The sequence below is a fragment of the Sciurus carolinensis genome, chromosome X (genome assembly GCF_902686445.1).
Source record: "Sciurus carolinensis chromosome X, mSciCar1.2, whole genome shotgun sequence".
Taxonomy (NCBI): Eukaryota; Metazoa; Chordata; class Mammalia; order Rodentia; family Sciuridae; genus Sciurus; species Sciurus carolinensis.
Window position 1 is genome coordinate 70,111,837 of NC_062232.1, and position 21,507 is coordinate 70,133,343.

The window sequence follows — 21,507 nt, forward strand, 5'->3', positions numbered from 1 at the left end:
TTTTATTTATTTTATTTTATTCAAACCAAAGATGATATCTATTTTTGGTCATGTAAATTTAGCTTTCACTAGAAAAATCCTTTGATCACAATTAGTCAATCTACACAAAATTATATAACACCTGGGCAAGAATTTGTGAGGTCCTTGGTGCCAGGAGAACTTGGCACTTGGGCTTCAGGTATTCCTGTCCCTCTGCCCTGGGAACCCCTTCTGTTGTGGAGAGTAGAATATTCAGATCAAGCTCTGAGCAAAGTCCTCTGATGAACAAGATCCAGAGGTAGGAAACCAATTTGCCACAGACTGGTATATATTTTATTTTCATTTAAAAAGTTGTTTCATATATGCTGTCTACTTTTCTGTATATTTAATAAAATAAATATATAATGATGTAAAAATATTGTAAATAATGCTTTAAAAAGTCCTGAAAACCATGGGTAAGGCAAGAAGTAGTGTTTTGTGGCCCAAGTAACTGACCAGAATGATTGTTGGATGGGGACTCATCCCACTTTGTGTGAACGCTATAGGGCTCTGGTCCTCTGCAGAGGTTGTGTGAGCACAGCAATTACAAGAAACAGTGTCAACAATTCTGAAAATTCAAGAGTAGGTGCCATCGCTTTGTGTACATACACACCTACCTCCTCAGCACAACGCCAAGCTGAACTGTAGCTGCACAGGAGGAAAGTCGATGACCTTGAAATCTCAGACTATTTATTTTATTTTTTGGCTGATTTTTATTTAATGATTATTAATCAAGATAACTTTATTAAATAGAGAAGGGAGATGTTTAAATGGAATCTCCTCTAAGTGTCAAATATCCCAGTTACGTATTCCACTGTGACAAAGCAGTGACCTAAGAAATGCTTAATTACTATACAAAAAAAAAAATGAATTAGGCCATAGAGGAATACGTATATGAATGGAAATGAGGACACCTGGATTCTAGTGAAGGAGATATACATATTCATTTGTATAAAGTATACTAAACATCATGGTAGGAGTTAAAACATTAAGATCAAGAAAATAATAAATAATTCATGCGAAGATGAAAAAATAGAACAATTTCATTCAAATGAGCAATAATATAACTGCAGTTTTCTCTGTAGCTTAATAAAATATCAGGGGAAAAAAGAGAATAAGAGAAATTTTATACCAGACAGTTAAAAAAAAAAACAGTGGCCAAAAGCTAATAAAAGGAGAGAAAAGGTAAAGATTGGAATAAGGAAAATATTGACATAGTGCTTAAATAATTTAAAGATAATATTTATAGAGCATAAATGCAAACCTGGGAGGAATAACTAATCTACTTATGATATGCCATGCTCTGTTAAAGATGTTATATTGTATACTCAAAAGAAAATTAGAGGCTAAAACTTCCAAAACCCACTTATATCACATAGCAAGAAAAGTAGATAACAAAACAAAAAAATTATAAATGAATATATTCTTGACAAAATTAATTTCTACTATAGTTGTAAAAACATTTATTTTTTATTGAAGCATCATAATTATATGTAATAGTTATGTTCTTTTCGACAAAATCTTACATGCATTGAACTTGATCTCAATCCTTGTTGCCCCCCTTCCCTCCTCTCTTCCCTACTCCTTTTCTCCTTTCTATAGTCTACTAATCTTTTTTAACTAATTTATTTTTTTTCCATTGGTACTTTATACATATAAATAAAGGTGAAATGTTTTATGGTATATTTATATAAGCATTTAATGTGATTATCATTCCATATTTCTTACTCTTTCCCATACCTCCTCCCTTCCTCAATCTGTTTGCTCTATTCCACTGATATTTCTTAGACCTTTATATATCAAAAATTCCCCCCCACCTTTTTGCCTTATTTTGCTTATGCTTCTGCATATGAGAAAAAAAACATTTGACCCTTGTTTGAGTCTGGTCTATTTTATTTAGTAGGATGTTCTCCATTCACACACACACACACACACACACACACACACACACACATATACACATATATATATGTATAAATAGATCAAGAAAATGTGATATATATATAAATGTGATCACATGGGCTATCACATTTATATATATATCACATTTTCTTGATCTACTGATTTATTGGTGGGCATCTGGGCTGATTTCATAATATGACTTTTGTGAATTGTGCTGCTGTAAACATTGAAATTGCTGTATCACCATTGTATGCTGATTTTAGTCCTTTTGGATAAATACCAAGAAGAGGGTAGCTAGGTAATATGGTAGTTCCATTCCAAGCTTTTTGAGGAATCTCCATACTGCTTTCCAGAGTGGTTATAATAATTTGAGGTTCCACTAACAATGTATGAGGGTACCCTTTATGCCACATCCTCACCACATTTTATTATTATTTGTGTTCTTGATAACTGCCATTCTGACTTGAGTGAGATTAAATCCTAGTGTAGTTTAGATTTGCATTTAATTTATTGCTAGAGATGTTGAACAGTTTTTCAAGTATTTGTTGACCATTTGTATTTCTTTCTCTGAGACATGTCACTTGATTTTCTTTGCCCATATATTAATTGAATTATTTGCTTTTTTGGCATTATATTTTTAAGTTCTTTAAATATTCTGAATACTTAATTTTCTACTACAGTTGGACAAATATTTCAAAATAAAGATCTTAAAATAAATTCAAAGATTCACAAAGAAGAAAAAATGAAATAGTTGCATTCAATAAAACAAATCAGTAAGCAAACCTGATAAATAAAACAGCTGTTTCTGTTGATCAGAAACCAAAATCAGAAAAGTGATATGGCTAACATATTGCAACCACTTGGTTCAAGAACAAATAAAATTACAATTACAACCAAATTAACAAGATTAGAAAAGTGTGTAAATAGATGGTAACATGTTATAAACAGTGATTACTTTCAGGAAGGAGAGGGAAAAAATACTTAAATTCTCAAAATATTAGAAAAATGTAAATTTAAGTATATGTAATTAAAATTTTAGGTTAACAATGAAAGTAACATATTTAAGTTTCATCTTCCAAATTAACAGAAGAGGAAAATATGTATATATGTCTTTATTATAAAAAAGAAGTTTAGAAAGGAAAAGAATAAAAGGAAATTAACAAATATATTAGTAATAAAAAACTTGAAAGACAAAATGATAATTTTGTTCCAAAAATCCAACTATATGTTTCTAAAGAAAAATAACTGGAACAAAAGAACAAAAAAAAAGTTTTAAATTAAGATCTTGGAAAAATGTCCAGCAAATACTAAAAAGAACAACTGTGGTATTAATACCATTGAGACAAAATTGAACATAAGGAAAAAGTATTAACATAGATGAAAAGGGACAGTGTTGAATAATAAAAGAAAAAGCAAAGTTATATATTGATTGTGATTTTTTATGAAATTAAGTGTAAAATTATAGATTTCAATGCATTTCTAATAAAAAAGAAAGCTAGTACTATGACTGACAAATAAGTTATAGGGTCACAATTATCTATAGAAACAACAATAACAGTGACTGGATATTTATGTAAGAACTCTAGAAACCATTTAAGAATTGACAAAAAAAAAAAAAAAAAAAAAAGGGAATGCCTAATCAGGAAAAAAGTCACATTAAAAATAACTAGAAATTTTGTGATACTTTTTGTTTTTAATTTTACTTCTCTCTCCCATATCACATTGCTGGAGGAAAGCTTCTTGATTTCTGATTCTACCTTAAGATATAAAGATAAGTATAAATTGTGTTTGTAATGTACTAGTCTTTCTGGAAGTTGCCAGAAAGACTAATATTGTCATATCTGCCTTGAAATGCAAATAGAAAATATGACAATTTGAATATCAGATGGGAAGTCAAAGTAGTGGTGAAAACTACAGCATAGCACAAGAGTAACCAGGGTCTGCAGAGTTGTGGTCATACAAGTGTAAAGGATTACAAGAAAGAAATATGATATTTCAAATTTTTGTTCTCTTTAGATATACATGTGAATAGAATATATTTGACATAGTATATTGTCAGGGACCAAGAAGAAGTTCTCATTCTGAGAACGTTCTGACCTTTACAATAAGCAACAGCGCCCCTCCCCCCTCCTGGCTGATAGTTCTGACAATATGGCGCCTATGGCGCCATCCCTGCTTCTCTTCCGGGATTTCACCTTCCCGCCGGCGCGAACTTGCACCCTATCAGGAGCCCAGTAGAAGAACTCAGCCAACCAACCTGCACCTCGTCATAGCCCTCATTCCCTCAGCATAAATACCCGTGAGAACAATAAAAATTTGCAGCTTGATCAGAATTCCAGTCTTGCTGTCACTCCCTGCATCTCTTGTCCCTTTCATTCCTTCTCTCTTAGGTTCGCCATCCTGCATTGATGTCCCGCGGGTCAGGACAGTATAAATACATGGAGTATAACTTATTCTAATTAGGATCCCATTTTTGTGGGATGTACATGATTGGGAGATTCACTATGGTGTATTTACATATATACACAGTAAATTTATGTTAGATTCATTCCACTGTCTTTCCTACTCCTGACCCCTCTTCTTCTCTTCATTTCCCTTTGTCTAGTCCACTGTCCTAGGGACCCCCCTGTGGAACTCAGGAATGCAAAAGTGCTCCTGAAAGGTAGAAACAAGAGATGGCAAGAAACTGATCTCTGGTGATCTTATTTGAACTCCCCAATAAAGGTTTACCTAAATCCAGTCTTAAGGACTTCTCAGTTACCTGGGTCAATAAATTCTATTTGATCTCAGACCATTTATTTATGTTGGTTTCTCTGTCTGTTACTTGCAACTAAAGTATACCTTTCTGTTAACAATACTCTGAATCAAGTACTAAGTAAACAACTGCTAAACATTGTATAACAGTATGTATTAAAAATGCCAGTTGTAAATCTGTATGACCAAATGTATAACCTTTGAAAAGTTTCTAAATTCTCCTAAACTTTAGTTCTCTTATTTGAAAATGGAATACAATAGATACTTAAAGCTCTCAGAATAAACCACAGTAAAATTACTGTACTTAAAAGCATTCATGAGATCCCAGGAGGCAGTGAAGGCAAGATGTTCTCTATGGTGAAGTTGGTGGCAGCCACTGGAGGCTGAATGCCTAGTTTTCAATTTAAAACTGAGCTGCAGGGAAAATGGTTAAGGATAGATCAAGATACTTGCTGAATAGTGGACTCACAGAACATTAAAATCTAACTTCTATCTGAACATCATTTGACTGGATAGCCAGTTGCTGATTTATATTCAAGATGACGGAATTAGAAAAAAGCTTGGATCCACTGGCTACTGATAAGAAAACACAAATTGCCATGTGATACTCTAGGGTAGCGTATTACATTCAATGGTGAGAAGTTGGAGAGGAGAAAGGAAGAGAAAATATGTTGAAGAATTGGCTGAACAGATATCTGCAAATATTAGCAATATTAGCAATTCCAGTGTCAAATCAGATGAAATGCGTGATTTTTGAGGACACATTTGTGTGAAAAAAAGAACAAGTAAAAGCTGTTTCCAATGACAATGTTCAGAAAACTCATGTATCTTTTATAGGACAGGAAATTATTGATAAATCTCTTTAGGACCACTTTTACTTTAGGCATTGAATGGTTTCCTGTTTGGGGTGAATCGAGATGGAAACATTGCATTTATGTCAGAAAATGTCACACAATAACTGCAAAATAAGCAGGTAGACCTGCTTATATCTACGTATCTTGCATGAAGAAGATAGAAAGGAATTTCTTTAAAACTTACTAAAATCTAGAGTTAATGGAGTACCTGGGCAAGTGAGACCCTAAGACAAAAATGCCATGCATTTAATTGCCATATATTGATGAAAGCAATACATGATACTCTGGCAAACGTGAATATCATCCTGATATACACCAGAAATATTAAATAATGCAGTGTTTCGCCTTATCTCAGTCACAAGCTATGGTGGAGAAAAGGGAAGACTTGTGGTCATGTATGGTCAGTATGGTATGTCACATTACTAAAGGAGAATGAGCATTTCCATCAAATCAGAGACTTTTTAATCTTAATGATATACAGTCATGACCATGCAGAAACCCCCTTTTATTGATTCTCATTGGGTGATGGAAATAGAGTGACTACACAAACAAAAAACAAGTTATTTTGAAATCCCATAACAAGTGATTGTCATGACTTTGTCTCAACATATTTTCTTCAGAGAGAACAAAATATGGATAGAACAAACTCAAATCCTGTAGGACGAGGCATTAAATCTCCTGCAGCTAGATGCAACAATTTGGTAGGAGCCACAAGTATGTCACCAAACCAAGAATTATATTTGCAGAACAGCAGGCCTAATGGTTAGACCCCAGCGTCACAAGGCAGGTGAGCGGAACTAGGTATGGGTCTTCCAGTAACATAACTTTATGGACTGCTGGGTCAGGCATACAGTAACCATCTTCCTAGCAGAATAATAACTATGGGATCTACATGAGTAGCCCTTGAAATGGCAGTCTTGGTCTTGGCTCCAACCAACAGAGTATCCTGATTTCTTCTTATAATTCTGGGAGTCTAAAGATGAACTCACATCAGTTTTTTCCTGATGTAGCATGCACACTCCCATGGGATCTTCTGGCAACCAGAAGATCAGAACCAGGATTCAGAACTTTTCTACGAGCTCTCTCAGTGCCTTGAAACCAATGGGTGAGAGTATAGAAATTTCTCTTTTCCTATTCTGTCTTCATCAGACTCCAAATTAGATAACTCTCATAATAAAAATATAACACAATCAAGCTAAATTGGCAGTCAGGATTCCCAAATTTCCCTAGGCTTGTAATGTGGCCAGAATCTCATGAAGATGATAAAAAAAAGTAAGGATAGCAGTGGTGAAGAGTCAAAGAATCAAAGGGATTATTTGTAAAGCAAAGGTCATAAAACATTTCTGCATTTACTTATCTGCTCTTCTGATGTCTGAGATCAATCCATCTTGACCAACTGTCCTTTGGATTCAAGTTGTAAAGACTCTTCCATTAGTGTCACCATTTCCTCTTGAGTATTTTCCTTAACATCAGGAGGAGTGTCCTCCATATCCAATCTGCATGGGTCACTATTGCAAGGGAAGCACTAAATTTTGCACAAGTTACTGTAGAATTGAAATTCACCAACCAAAGTAGCCAAGATTTCTACAGAAGCCACTGGGAAAGACAACAGTACTACAACATTTTTGGTTAAAAAAAAAAAAAAAAAAAAAAAAAGCCAAGCAGGAACTGTGAAGTCAGAAGAAGAAAGCAAATAATATAGTTCTTTAGGTATTTGATGGTTAGGGATGATTTTCGTGATAAGCTCTATAAATAATCACAACACCAGGTGGAAAGAATGAATAATAAAATGAGTCAGTGTGACAACTCTACCATTCTTAGCTCAGGTCAAGAGAATGACTCTAAAATTAAGATAGATACAAGAGGGATCTGGAGACTTGGATAATCTAGATGTTATTCTTGGTCACCTGACTTCTTGACTTTTATAATAATTCTATATCCACACATTGCAGCCATCTGGGGACAAGGCAACACACGTTTCAAAGAACTAATTCTCAGAGTTTGAGAAGTCCACAGTCTATGTTGGCTATTTGTCATCCATATAACTGCATAGCATCTCTATATAGCCCTTTTGGGCTGAGGTCCTCCAGTAAAAAAATATCAGTGCTTTCTCCATACTATCAAAACAAATTATGTTGGGTGGGAATCCAAGGATGATGGATAGTCAGAAAAATTATGGCAGTTTGTCATCCAGGGGAATCCTACTAAATATAGTATGGTACACATGAATGGCAGCAGTGGAAATTGAGAGATGATTATGAAATCCATGCCCATGTCTGGCATTCCATGGGTCCTGATCAGAATTATTGTTGTCATCCCTATACATGAACTAAGGAAATCATTGAACAAACTACATTACAGTAGGATAATTTAGAAGTAAAAAATTGTTGTTTAGGCATTCAATTTTGAAGCAAAGATCAGCTTTGATACCTGTATGAATTATTCCAACTGATGTCACTTGAGCAGGACTGGATCTTAAGCTGAAGCAAAATATCTACCTATTTTCCCTACTACATCTGTTTGTTATAGGGTTCAAAACAGAAATATTTCTGGGCATGGTGGCACATGCCTGTTAATCTCAGTGGTTTGGGAGACTGAGGCAAGAAGATTGCAAGTTCAAAACCAGACTAGTAATTTAGCAATGCCCTCAGCAAGTCAGCGAGACTCTGTCTCAAAACCAAAACAAAACAAAAAAAGGACTGGGGATGTTCTTCAGTGGTTAAGTACCCCTAGGTTCAATCCTAGTGTCTAAAAAAATAAAAAATAAAATAATAATAATAATAATAGTGAAATAAAATAATTTTGGCATTCTTCTTCCTAAGCATGTGTTTCTTAAAAGATGGCATGTTTATGATCACAAAACTGTCCTGTGTCACTTCCTTCTACCTTACTAGTCAAAGTTTTTCAAAAAAAATAAAGGTGGACCAGAAAGAAATTAAGAGATCAGGAGAAACCAGAATGTCTGGTTTCTTATGTTACAGTTATGGAAAAACCATAGTCCCTGCTTTCAATTTTTTTTTTTTTTTAATTTAAAAAAATTTTTTTTCACCAACAAGTAGTTTTGTGTTGACCCTTTGTTCAGGGAAATTTACATTTCTACATCCTTGATCTTTACTAAGAGTGTTGAGTTGCCCTGTACCCAGTTTTTATTGTCCTAGGCTTTCTCCTAATGAAGGTTTTCATTTGGACCTAATACTTCAACTCCAGGATCTATCATTGATACCAAATGAATTTGCAGTAGGAAAAATCAGACAACGGTATTAATTATAGCAGTGGCAAGTTTTTCATATGCAAATATTCGGCTTAGTGAACTTTATTTAAAATGCAGTGGCACATGCCTGTAATCCCAGTGACTTGGGAGGCTGAGACAGAAGAATCACTAGTTCAAAGAGCCTCAGCAAGAGCTAGGCACTAAGCAACTCAGTGAGACCCTGCCTCTTAATTAAAAAAAAAAAAAAAAAAATTGGGCTGGGGATGTGGCTCACTGGTTAAGTGCCCCTGAATTCAATCCCTGGTCCCCCCACCTCAAAAAAAAACAAAAAAAAAACAAAAAAAAAAAGAAAGAAAGAAAGAAAAAAAGGAATGAATAAATGCAATATTCCTGAGGTCTTGAGATGGGAAATCACATTCCTGAGTTTTGTCCACACTCTTCTCTTGGGCAAAAACTAAATTTTTTAAAGTATTGGTGTCATCCTTTGTCCATATGGCAGATTAATAATGATTTTTGAAAATAAGCCAATGGAAACTCAAAGTCAGGTGCAATATTAGTACTCAGAATTTTACAGTATTTCTGTAAATACAAATTTTTGCTAATATGTGTATGTGTCTTTTTTGTAGATCACAACAACACATATTTTACAGAGTTTGTGAAGCTAAATATTTAACATTATTGATTTCAGGAAGTTTTGTGTGGTGAGGCTACAAACAAAAGACATCCTCTGAGTCTTACAGCCTGGAGAAAACTTCTCCCTCTCTCCCCATCTTAGATGCCTTGCTTTTTACAATATTTTAATGTAAATAATTTTTAAACAGATCTTTTTTTATATGTAGGCATTTAAAAATTGTTTTAACTCCTCTATCAGAGAACTAAACACCTTTTTTTGTGGAAAGAATAGACATGGGAAGATGAACTTTAAAAGTTCTGGAATTTTTTAAGAAATTAAGCAATTTGATTTAGAAAGGAATCTTTTGGATTTTAAGCAGTCTATAAGTTAAATAATAGAAACTCAAAAATGCTAAAGCAGTCATAAGTCATATATAAGTCATAAGTATGAGAAAATTTGGGAAAAAAATTTTTGAGTGATAGTTAAGATGTATTTCTCAAAAATTTTTGAAGAAACTGTAAACTTAGATGACAGGCTGATTATTGAAAGCTTCTCTGCTCTAGAGCCAATCTAAGAAGACTGGAAAAGGAGCTGTATTCAAATGCTCAAGTTTTATCAAAAGTTTACAAGGCATCAAGGAAATATGAAAATATGGTCCATTGAAAGAAATAATAATTCTTCAGAAATGAAAAAGAGAGAAAAGATTTTAAATTACTAAACAGAGATTCCAAATAAATTGCCTTAAACATGCAAAATAAAGATAGAAACTAAAGGAAAAAAACAAAAACTGGCATATATTTTCTATATACATAAGTATATATATAACATATATATACATATAAAATATATATATGTATACATATGATATATAAACTTACATAAGTATATTATAATGTAAATGTAATAAACATTACTATACACTTGTATTTATTAATTTATATATAATATACATGTATATAATTGTGTATATGCATATATTTATATTATAATATATTTATACATTATATATATAATTATATGAATATATAATATTAAGTATATGTGCACATAAATAAGTACATACAGGTATATATAATTATTGTGTATAGATTATATACACAATATATAGTATCTATGTATATATGCTATATATATAGTATGATATATATATATGTGAGTGTATATATACTAGCACAAAAACACAGTAGCTGAATTCAAAAATTACTAGAAAGAATTAATATCAGACTTAACCAGACAGAAGAAAGAAAACTAAAAGAGATGGCATTTGAATCATGTCTGAGCAGAAAAAAATGAAAAATAAATGTGAGCAAATCCAAAGATATATATCAGATATCATATGAACCTATATATTATGAAAATAGCAAAAGAAAAAAAGAGAGCAATGGATAGAAAATAACTGAATAAATCACTTTTTAAACTCCTCATAAGAAAATAAATTAACATACAAATACAAGAAAATGAACAAACATGAAGTAGGGTAATCATAAAGACATTCATACCAATCCAAATTATAATCATATAGTAAAATGTCTATAGAAAAGAAAAACTGTGAAGGAGAAAAACAAAATTGAATAATTGTGGGCTAGAGTTGTAGTTCAGTGGTAGAACACTTACCTAGCATGTGTGAGGCACTGGCTTCAATACTAAGCACCACATTAAAAACAAATAAATAAAATAAAGATATTGTGTCCATCTACAACAAAAATATTTTTAAAAAGTGAGTCATCAGGTACAAAGGGTATGTTTTAAGATTATAAGCACATTTCAGAGCAAGAGCCTTGCCAGCCAGTGGCAATGTCTTAGTTCAGTCTTCTACAACATATATACTCCAGACATGGTGGCTTAAAAAACATTGATTTTCTCACAATTCTGGAGCTGAGAATTCACAGATAAACATGTTGACCTATCCAGTGTATGGTGAGGGTTCACTTCTTGGTTAGAAGATGAGCTTCTTCTCATTGTGTTCTCGAAAAATGTAAAACAGAGAGGAAACTCTTTCATGACTATTCATAAAAAGGATTAAAATCACCTTGATTAAAGCTCTTTTTTATGATCAGATTACATCACAAAAAACTGAAACTCCAATAACCACATTAGCCACATTAGGATGAATTTTATAAGGAGAAGCACTTTCAGGTTATAACACAGTGTGATGATATATTTAAAGTTTTAAAAGAAAAAAAAACAAGATTTCAAATACTATTAAATATGACAAACCTGTTCTTCAAAAATGGGGGGGGGGGTTGTGAAGAAAGGATTTTTGGAAGTACAACACTGCTGTCATTCCAGGATAAAACATATTGATTGCATTACTACAAATCTTCCCAAAATGGAAGTCATGTAGCCCATCTGTAATTCCAATTCTTCAATGAATGTTCTGCCTATCCTAACTAACTTTTGAAAGTATAAAGAGTAGATCCAAGATGGCAGACTAGAGGGAGGCTGTGTTCCTTGTCACTCCATAACTCAGGTTTCAAGGACAGGAAAATCTGTTTCTCTGTGAGGCAGTCTTTACTGTTCATGGATCCCCTGCTGTTTAGCCCAATTGCCCACCTCGATCACCCACAGTTTGCCAGCATATCGACTACTTTTTGAGTGCAGATTGATCACTGACTCCCCCTATTATATGCTATTTGCCCATTTGCATGCCTCTTGCATGCCCATTGCCTGCTTTTCACCTACCCATCACACACTGCCCAAGGTCCACCTACCAATCATCTGCCTGTAGCCTGCAGACTGCCAGCGGATCACTGGCTGCCTGCTGTTGTCTTGAAGTCCACTGTCACAGTACCCGCAGGTTTGGTTACACATGGCTGCTGCCAAATTGGGAAAACAGCCAGGACCTCCAGAATCCCTGGTCCAGTCAACCACACCCCACACAGACTCCACATGTATGCCCTGTGCTGCAGCTCCCCATTTGCTAACACCCTTGGAAACCAGTGTAGCCATCTTGGAATATCCTGGAAGTGGAAGCTGCCATCTTTAGGTAGGGTCAATCCCATCCTGAGATGCCTGCTGGAGACTGGAAGCTCATTGTCAGGTATGTCTCATGCATCAGGCTACTGAAAAATGGGAGGTATGAATAGTATATGACTGTTACAGTATAGTTTTTTCCTCCTTTTTGAAAATTTTGTTTTTATTTCTTTATATTTCTCACTCTCTTTTCCTTTTGTTTACTGTTTCCTCAGAATCTCTCTCTCCCTTTTCTCATGCTAACAACTGACTTCTTTTGATTCTGCATTCACTCATTCTATAATCTAGTACTTCTATATACACTTTTCTTATCTTGTCCCATTACCAGATACATCCTGTAACCCTCCCCAACCTCTTGGTCCACCATTAGAAACTGTAGACCTCATTGCAAATCTATTGGTTATGCTGTAGATAATAATTGAACTCATCCTCTCTGTTTATTATGACAATATTATTAACATCTTCATAGGGGCTATTTGGTTTAGGACTGCATATTTTCTATACTGTATGCTGCTAATATTGATCTCCTCCTTAGAGAAGAAGTTTTCGCAACCTATAGGGTCACTATAAGCCTATAGGGGGGAAACTGCAATACCCCAGATCTACAATGCTAGAGGGAAAGATACATGAACAACATGAAAAAACAAGGGAAAAAAAGTGTTCCAAACGAACCAAGATTCTATATTAATAGAATCCAATGACAGCATGGTAGAAGAAATGTCAGAAAAAAAGTTCAGAATGTACATAATTAAAATGATATGTAAAGGAAAGGATGAGATAAGAGAGCAAATGCAGGCAATGAACTATCACTCCAATAAGCAAAATTGAAAGAGCAACTGCAGGAAGCAAAAGATCACTTCAACAAAGAGACAGTGATTCTGGAAAAAAAAAAACTGTGAAATGAAGGAAACAATAAACCAAATAAAAAACTCAATAGAAAGCATCACCAAGAGACTAAATCACTTGGGAATCAGAACCTCAGACAATGAAGACAGAATCTTGAAAACAAAGTTGACCAAAAAGAGAAGATGGTAAGAAATCATGAAGAGAATCTCCAAGAACTATGGGACATCATGAAAAGACCAAATTTAAGAATTATTGAGATTGAAGAAGGCATAGAGATACAAACCAAAGGAATGAACAACCTATTCAATAAAATAATATCAGAAAATTTTCCAAACCTGAAGAATGAAATGGAAAATCAACTACAAGAGGCTTACACAACACCAAAAGCACAATATTACAACAGATCCACACCAAGGCACATTATAATGAAAATGTCTAACATCCACAATAAAGATAGAATTATCAGCAGATTTATCAGCCCAGACCCTAAGCTAGAAGGGTCTGTAACAATATATTTCAAGCTCTGAAAGAACATGGTTATCAACCAAGAATCTTATACCCAGCAAAACTGACCTTCAGATTTGAAGATGAAATAAAATCCTTCCATAATAAACAAAAGCTAAAAGAATTTACAAAAAGAAAGCAGGCATTACAGAACATTCTTAGCAAAATATTCCATGAGGAAGAGATGAAAAACAATGATGCAAATCAGCAAAGGAAGGAACTATCCTAAAGGAATAGTCAAATAAAGGAGAAACCAAGTCGTGTCAAAAAACAAAAATGAGCTAAATGACCAGGAATGCAAATCATATCTCAATAATAACCCTGAATGTTAATGACCTAAACTCATCAATCAAAAGACAGACTGGCAGTTTGGATTAAAAAGAAAGATACAACAATATGCTGCCTTCAAAAGACTCATCTCATAGAAAAAGACATTCACAAAGTAAATGTGAAAGGATGGGAATAAACCTACCATGCACACAGACTTAGTAAAACAGCAGGAGTTCCATGCTTATATCAGATAAAGAGGACTTCAAGTCAAAGTTAGTCCAAAGGGATAAAGAAGGATATTTCAGATTTCTCACTGTCAGGCGCCTATCATTCATCATTTGCCTGCCTCTCGCCTGTCCATTGCCTGCCTTGCACCTATCCATCACCCAACGCACGAAGTTCACCTCCTGATCAACAACAGTCAGCAAACTGATTGCCGACTGCCGGTGGAGCACCAGCTACCTGCTGTTGCCTGGAAGTTCACCGTTACAGTACCTGCAGGTTTGATTACGCATGGTTGCCGCCACTTTGAGACAACAGCCAGGCCCCATAGGACCCCTGGCCAGATTGATTAAGCCATGTCTCCAGGAGCCCTCAGCTTGACCGATCACTCCCTGCCTCTGGGAGGCTCACATCAACTGACTGCTCCCTGCCGCCAGGACCCCCAGACCAACTGACAGTGCCCTATCACTGGGACCCCAGACAGACTGTACCCGACCTCCAGGATCCCGCAACCACACCAAACACACCGAAACTCCAGGACCCCTGCCTGACCAACCACACCCCAACTCCAGGAACTCCAGCTGACCACATCCACACCCTGAGCTGCAGCTCCCCATTTGCCAACACAGTTGAAAGCCAGAGCAGCCATCTTGCATAATCCTGGAAGCTGGAGCTCCAATCTTTAGATGGGGAAAATCCTATCCTGAGACACCTGCTGGAGACTTGAAGCTCAATGTCAGGTACCTCTCATGCATCAGGCTAGTGAACACTGGGAGGTTTCATTACTATATGACTGTTATACTGTACATTTTCTTTTATCTCCTTATTGAAAAATTTCAAGTTTTTATTTCTTTACTTTTCTTGCTCTCTTTTCCTTTTGTTTAATTGTTCCCTCACAGTTTCTTTCTCCCTTTTTTGCATGCTAACACCCAATTTCTTTTGATTACACTCTCACACTTTCTATTATCTAGAACTTCTGCATACTCTTTTCTTATCCCATTAACAGCCACATTCTACATCCCTCTGCATCCTCCTTGTCCTCAATTAGAAACTACAGTTCATATTGCAAATCTGTTGGTTTTACTGAAGAAAATATTTGAACTCATTCTGTCTATTATGACAATTTTGTTACTGTCCTCATAGGGGCTATTTGGTCTAGGATTGCATAGTGTCTGAATTGGGCACTGCTAATATTGATCTCCCCTTAAAGAAAAGGTTTTGTAAACCTATAGGGCCACTATAAGCCTATAGGGGGAAATATGCAATACCCTAGATCTGCACTGCTAGAGGGGAAGATACATGAACAACATGAAAAAGCAAGGAAAGAAAATGATCCAAACAAATATGGATTCTATATTAATAGAATTCAATGACACTATAGAAGAAATGTCAGAAAAGGACTACAGATTATACATGATTAAGATGATTCATGAAGCAAAGGATGACATAAGAGAGCAAATGCAGACAATGAATGATAATACCAATAAGCTGACAGAGCAACTGCAGGAAGCAAAAGATCATTTCAACAAAGATATAGAGAATCTCAAAAAAAAAAACTAAACAGAAATCCTTGAAATGAAGGAAACAATAAACCAAATAAAAAACTCATTGGAAAGCATCACCAAAAGACTAGACCACTTGGAAGACAGAACCTCAGACAATGAAGACAAAATATTTAATCTTGAAAATAAAGTTGCCCAAACAGAGAAGATGGTAAGATATCATGAACAGAATCTCCAAGAACTATGGGACATCATGAAAAGACCAAATTTAAGAATTATCAGGATTGAGGAAGGCACAGAGACACAAACCAAAGGAATGAACAACCTATTCGATGAAATAATATCAGAAGATTTCCCAAACCTGAAGAATGAAATGGAAAATCAAATACAAGAGGCCTATAGAACACCAAATGCACAAAATCACAACAGATCCACACCAAGGCACATTATAATGAGAATGCCTAACATTCAAAACAAAGATAGGATTTTGAAGGCCACGAGAGAAAAGCATCAGATTACATATAGGGGAAAACCAGTACAGATAGCAGCCAACTTCTCACCCCAGACTCTAAAAGCTAGAAGGGCCTGGAACAACATATATCAAGCTGTGAAAGAACATGGTTGCCAACCAAGAATCCAATACCCAGCAAAACTAACCTTCAGATTTGAAGATGAAATAAAATGCTTCCATGATAAACAAAAGTTAAAAGAATTTACAAATAGAAAGTCTGTGCTACAGAATGTTCTCAACAAAATATTCCATGAGGAGGAAATGAAAAACAACAATGTAGGTCAGCAAAGGGAGGAACTACCTTAGAGAAAAACCACTCAAAGGAGAAACCAAGCCAAATTAAAAACCAAAAATAAGCACAAATGACTGGAAATACAAATCATATCTCAATAATAACCCTGAATGTTAATGGCCTAAACTCATCAATCAAAAGACATAGACTGGCATAATGGATTAAAAAGAAAGACACAACAATATGTTGCCTGCAAGTGACTCATCTCATAGAAAAAGACATCCACAGACTAAAGGTGAAAGGATGGGAAAAAACCTACCATGCACATGGACTCAGTAAAAATTGGGGGTTTCCATCCTTATATCAGATAAAGTGGACTTCAAGCCAAAGTTAGTCTGAAGGGATAAAGAAGGACATGTCATACTGCTTAAGGGAATCGTAAATCAGAAAGACATAACAATAGTAAATATTTATGCCCCAAACAATGGTGCATCCCTGTACATCAAACAAATCCTACTCAATTTCAGGAATCACATAGACCACAACACAATAATTCTGGGTGACTTTAATGCAACGCTGTCACCACTAAATAGATCTTCCAAACAAAAACCAACCAAAGAAACCATAGAACTCAATAACACAATCAATAACCTAGACTTAATAGACATATATAGAATATTCCATCCATTAACAAGCGGATTCACTTTAATCTCAACAGTACATGGAACCTTCTTGAAAATAGACCATTTGCTATGCCACAAAGCAGTCCTTAGGAAATGCAAAAAAAAAAAAAATAGGGATACGGCCTTGTGTTCTACCAGATCATAATGGACTGAGAATAGAAATCAATGACAAAATAAAAAACAGAAATTACTCCAACACCTGGAAACTAAATAATATGGTATTGAATGAAACATGGATAACAGAAAACATCAGGGAGGAGATAAAAAAATTCTTAGAGGTCAATGAGAACGATGATACAACATAGCAAAATCTCTGGGACACTATGAAAGCAGTACTAAGAGCAAAATTCATAGCATAGAGTGCATTGCACAAAAGAATGAAAAGTCAACATCTAAATGATCTAACATTACAGCTTAAAGCCCTAGAAAAAGAAGAACAGAATAACAGTAAAAGTAGTAGAACACAGGAAATAATTAAAATCAGAGCTGAAATCAATAAAATTGAAACAAAAGAAACAATTCAAAAAATTTACAAAGCAAAAAGTTGGTTCTTTGAGAAAGTAAACAAAATAGACAAACCCTTAGCCACACTAACAAGGAGAAGGAGAGAGAAAACTCGAATTACTAAAATTCTTGATGAAAAAGGAAATATCACAACAGACACCACTGAGATACATTAACATAATGAGAAACTACTTTGAAAGTCTGTATTCCAACAAAATAGAAACTATCAAAGACATTGACATATTTCTAGAGACATATGCTCCTCCCAAACTGAACCAGGCATGTACACAATTTAAACAGACCAATATCAAGCAATGAAATAGAAGAAGCCATTAAAAACCTACCATCCAAGAAAAGCGCAGGACCATATGGATTCTCAGTCGAGTTCCACAAGATCTTCAAAGAAGAACTCATTCCAATACTTCTCAATGTATTCCTGGAAATAGAAAAGGAGGGTACCCTGCCAAACTCATTCTATGAAACTAATATCATCCTCATACCCATACCAGGAAAAGACACATCAAGGAATGAAAATTTTTGACCAATATCCTTGATGAATATAGATGCAAAGAACCTTAACAAAATATTGGCAAACCGCATCCAAAAACATATTAAGAAAATCGTGCACCATGATCAAGTGGGGTTCATCCCTGGAATGCAAGGATGGTTTAACATCCATAAATCAGTAAACATAATCCATCATGTCAAGAGACTTAAGGATGAGAATCATATGGTTATTTCAATTGATGCAGAAAAAGCGTTCGACAAAATACAACACCCCTTCATGCTCAAAACACTAGAAAAAATAGGGATAGTAGGAACATACCTGAACATTGTAAAGGCTATCTATGCTAAGCCCATGGCCAACATCATTCTTAATGGAGAAAAACTGAAACCATTCCCTTAAAAATGGGAACAAGACAGGGATGTCCTCTTTCACCACTTCTATTCAACATTGTCCTCAAAACTCTAGCCAGAGCAATTAGGCAGACTAAAGAAATTAAAGAAATAGAAATAGGAAAAGAGGAACTTAAGATGTCACTATTTGCTGATGATATGATTCTATATTTAGAGGATCCAAAAAACCTCCTCCAGAGAACTTCTAGACCTCATCAATGAATTCAGCAAAATAGCAGGCTATAAAATCAACATGCATAAATCTAAATCATTTTTATATGCAAGCAATGAAACATCTGAAAGGGAAATGAGGAAAACAATTCCATTTGCAATAGTCTCAAAAACAAAAAAATAAAATACTTGGGAATCAATCTAACCAAAGAGGTAAAATATCTCTACAATGAAAACTACAAAACCTTGAAGAAAGAAATTGACAGTCCTTAGAAGATGGAAAGATCTCCAATGTTCTTTGATAGGCAGAATTAATATTGTCAAAATGGCCATACTACCAAAAGTGCTATACAGATTCAATGCAATTCCAATTAAAATCCCAATGATGTACCTTACAGAAATAGAGCAAGCAATCATGAAATTCATCTGGAAGAATAAGAAATCCAGAATAGCTAAAGCAATCCTTAGCAGGAAGAATGAAACAGGGGGTATCGCAATTCCAGAACTTCAACTATACTACAAAGCAATAGTAACAAAAACAGCATGGTATTGGTACCAAAATAGACAGGTAGATCAATGGTACAGAATAGAGGACACGGACACAAACCCAAATAAATACAACTTTCTCATATTAGACAAAGGGTCCAAAAATATGCAATGGAGAAAAGATAGCCTCTTCAACAAATGGTGCTGGATAACTGGAAATCCACATGCAACAGAATGAAACTAAACCCCTATCTCTCACCCTGCACAAAAATCAGCTCACAATGGATCAAGGACCTTGAAATCAGACCAGAAAAAAAAGTAGGTCCAAATATTCAACTTGTTGGCTTAGGATCAGACTTCCTTAACAGGACTCCCATAGCACAAGAAATAAAAGCAAGAATCAATAACTGAGACAGATTCAAACTAAATAGCTTTCTCTCAGCAAAGGAAACTATCAGCAATGCAAAGAGAGAGCTTACAGAGTAGGAGAATATCTTTACCACTCATACTTCAGATAGAGCACTAATTTCCAGAATATATAAAGAACTCAAAAAACTCTACACCAAGAATGCAAATAACCCAATTTACAAATGGACTAAGGATATGAACAGACGCTTCACAGAAGAAGATCTACAAGCAATCAACAAGCATGAAAAGATGTTCACCATCTTTAGTAATAAGAGAAATGCAAATAAAAACCACCCTAAGATTCCATCTCACCCCAATTAGAATGGCAATTATCAAGAATACAAACAACAATAGGTGTTGCTGAGGATGTGGGGAAAATGGTACACTCATACATTGCTGGTAGTGATGCAAATTAGTGAAGCCACTCTGGAAAGCAGTGTGGAGATTCCTTAGAAAACTTGGAATGGACCCACCATTCCAAGTGAGAGCTATCCCACTCCTCGGTCTATTCCCAAAGGACTTAAAATCAGCATACTACAGAGGTACAGCCACATCAATGTTCATAGCTGCTCAATTCACAATAGCCAGATTATTAAGCCAACCTAGATGTCCTTCGATTGATGAATGGATAAAGAAAATATGGTACATATATATATACCACATATATTCCATTTACAATGGAATATTATTCAGCTATAAAGAATAATAAAATTATTGCATTTGCAGGCAAATGGATGAAATTGGAGAATATCATGCTAAGTGAGACAAGACAATTTCAAAAAACCAAAGGACGAATGATCTCACTGATAAGCGGAAAATGACACATAATAAAAAATGACACAAGAATGGAGGAAGGAGGGACTGTATAGAGTGAAAAGAGGAGTGGGGGTGGGGGGAAGGAAAAATAACAGAATGAATCAAACCTCATTACTCTGTGTAAATGTATGATTACACAAATGGTATGCTGTTACTCCATGTACAAACAGAAACAACATGTATCCCATTTGTTTACAGTAAAAATAAATTAAAAAAAAGAAGGACATTTCATACTGCTTAAGGGAACCATAAATCAGGAAGACACAATGATCATAAATATTTACGCCCCAAACAATGACGCATCCATGTACATGAAACAAATCCTTCTCAATTCCAGGAACCAAATAGACCACAACACCCTAGTTCTTGGTGACTTTAGCACACCACTGTCACCACTGGAGAGAACTTCCAAACAAAAACTAAACAAAGAAACCATAGAACTCTATAACACAATCAATAACTTAGAATTAACAGACCTATGTAGTGTATTCCGTCCCTCAATGACCAAATACACTCTCTTCTCAGCAGCACATGGATCCTTCTCTAAAATAGACTATATATTAAGCCACAAAGCTACTGTTAGCAAATACGAGAAGATAGAGATACTACCTTGTATTCTATCAGATCATAATGGAATGAAATTAAAAATCAATGATAAAATAAAAAAAACAGAAACTACCCCAACACCTGGAGACTAAATAATATGCTATTGAATGAAGCATGGATAACGCAAAACATCAAGGAAATGAAAAAAATTCTTAATGTTGAATAAGAAAGACAATACAACATATCAAAATCTCTGGGAAACTGTGAAAGCAGTACTAAGAGGAAAATTCATTGCATGGAGCACATTCAAGAACAGAATAAAAAGTCAACAAATAGATGACCTAACATTGCATCTCAAAGCCCAAGAAAAAGAAGAACAGAACAATACCACAAGTAGTAGAAGACAAGAAATAATTAAAATCAGAGCTGAAATCAATGAAATTGAAACAAATGAAACAATTCAAAAAATTGACAAAACAAAAAGTTGGATCCTTGAAAAAGTAAACAAAATAGATAAATCCTTAGCCACACTAACAAAGAGAGAGAGAAAACTCAAACTACTAAAATTCGTGATGAAAAAGAAA

The 21,507-nt window shown here is 34.8% G+C and overlaps 2 pseudogenes; both read left to right on the forward strand.

Annotated features, from left to right (window-relative positions):
• The first annotated feature begins 5,213 nt into the window (after nt 1-5,213).
• Nucleotides 5,214-6,637, forward strand: LOC124971541 (nuclear receptor coactivator 3-like; annotated as a pseudogene).
• Nucleotides 6,638-6,787: 150 nt separating this feature from the next.
• On the forward strand, nt 6,788-7,756 carry LOC124971542 (nuclear receptor coactivator 3-like; annotated as a pseudogene).
• The last annotated feature ends 13,751 nt before the right edge of the window (nt 7,757-21,507 follow it).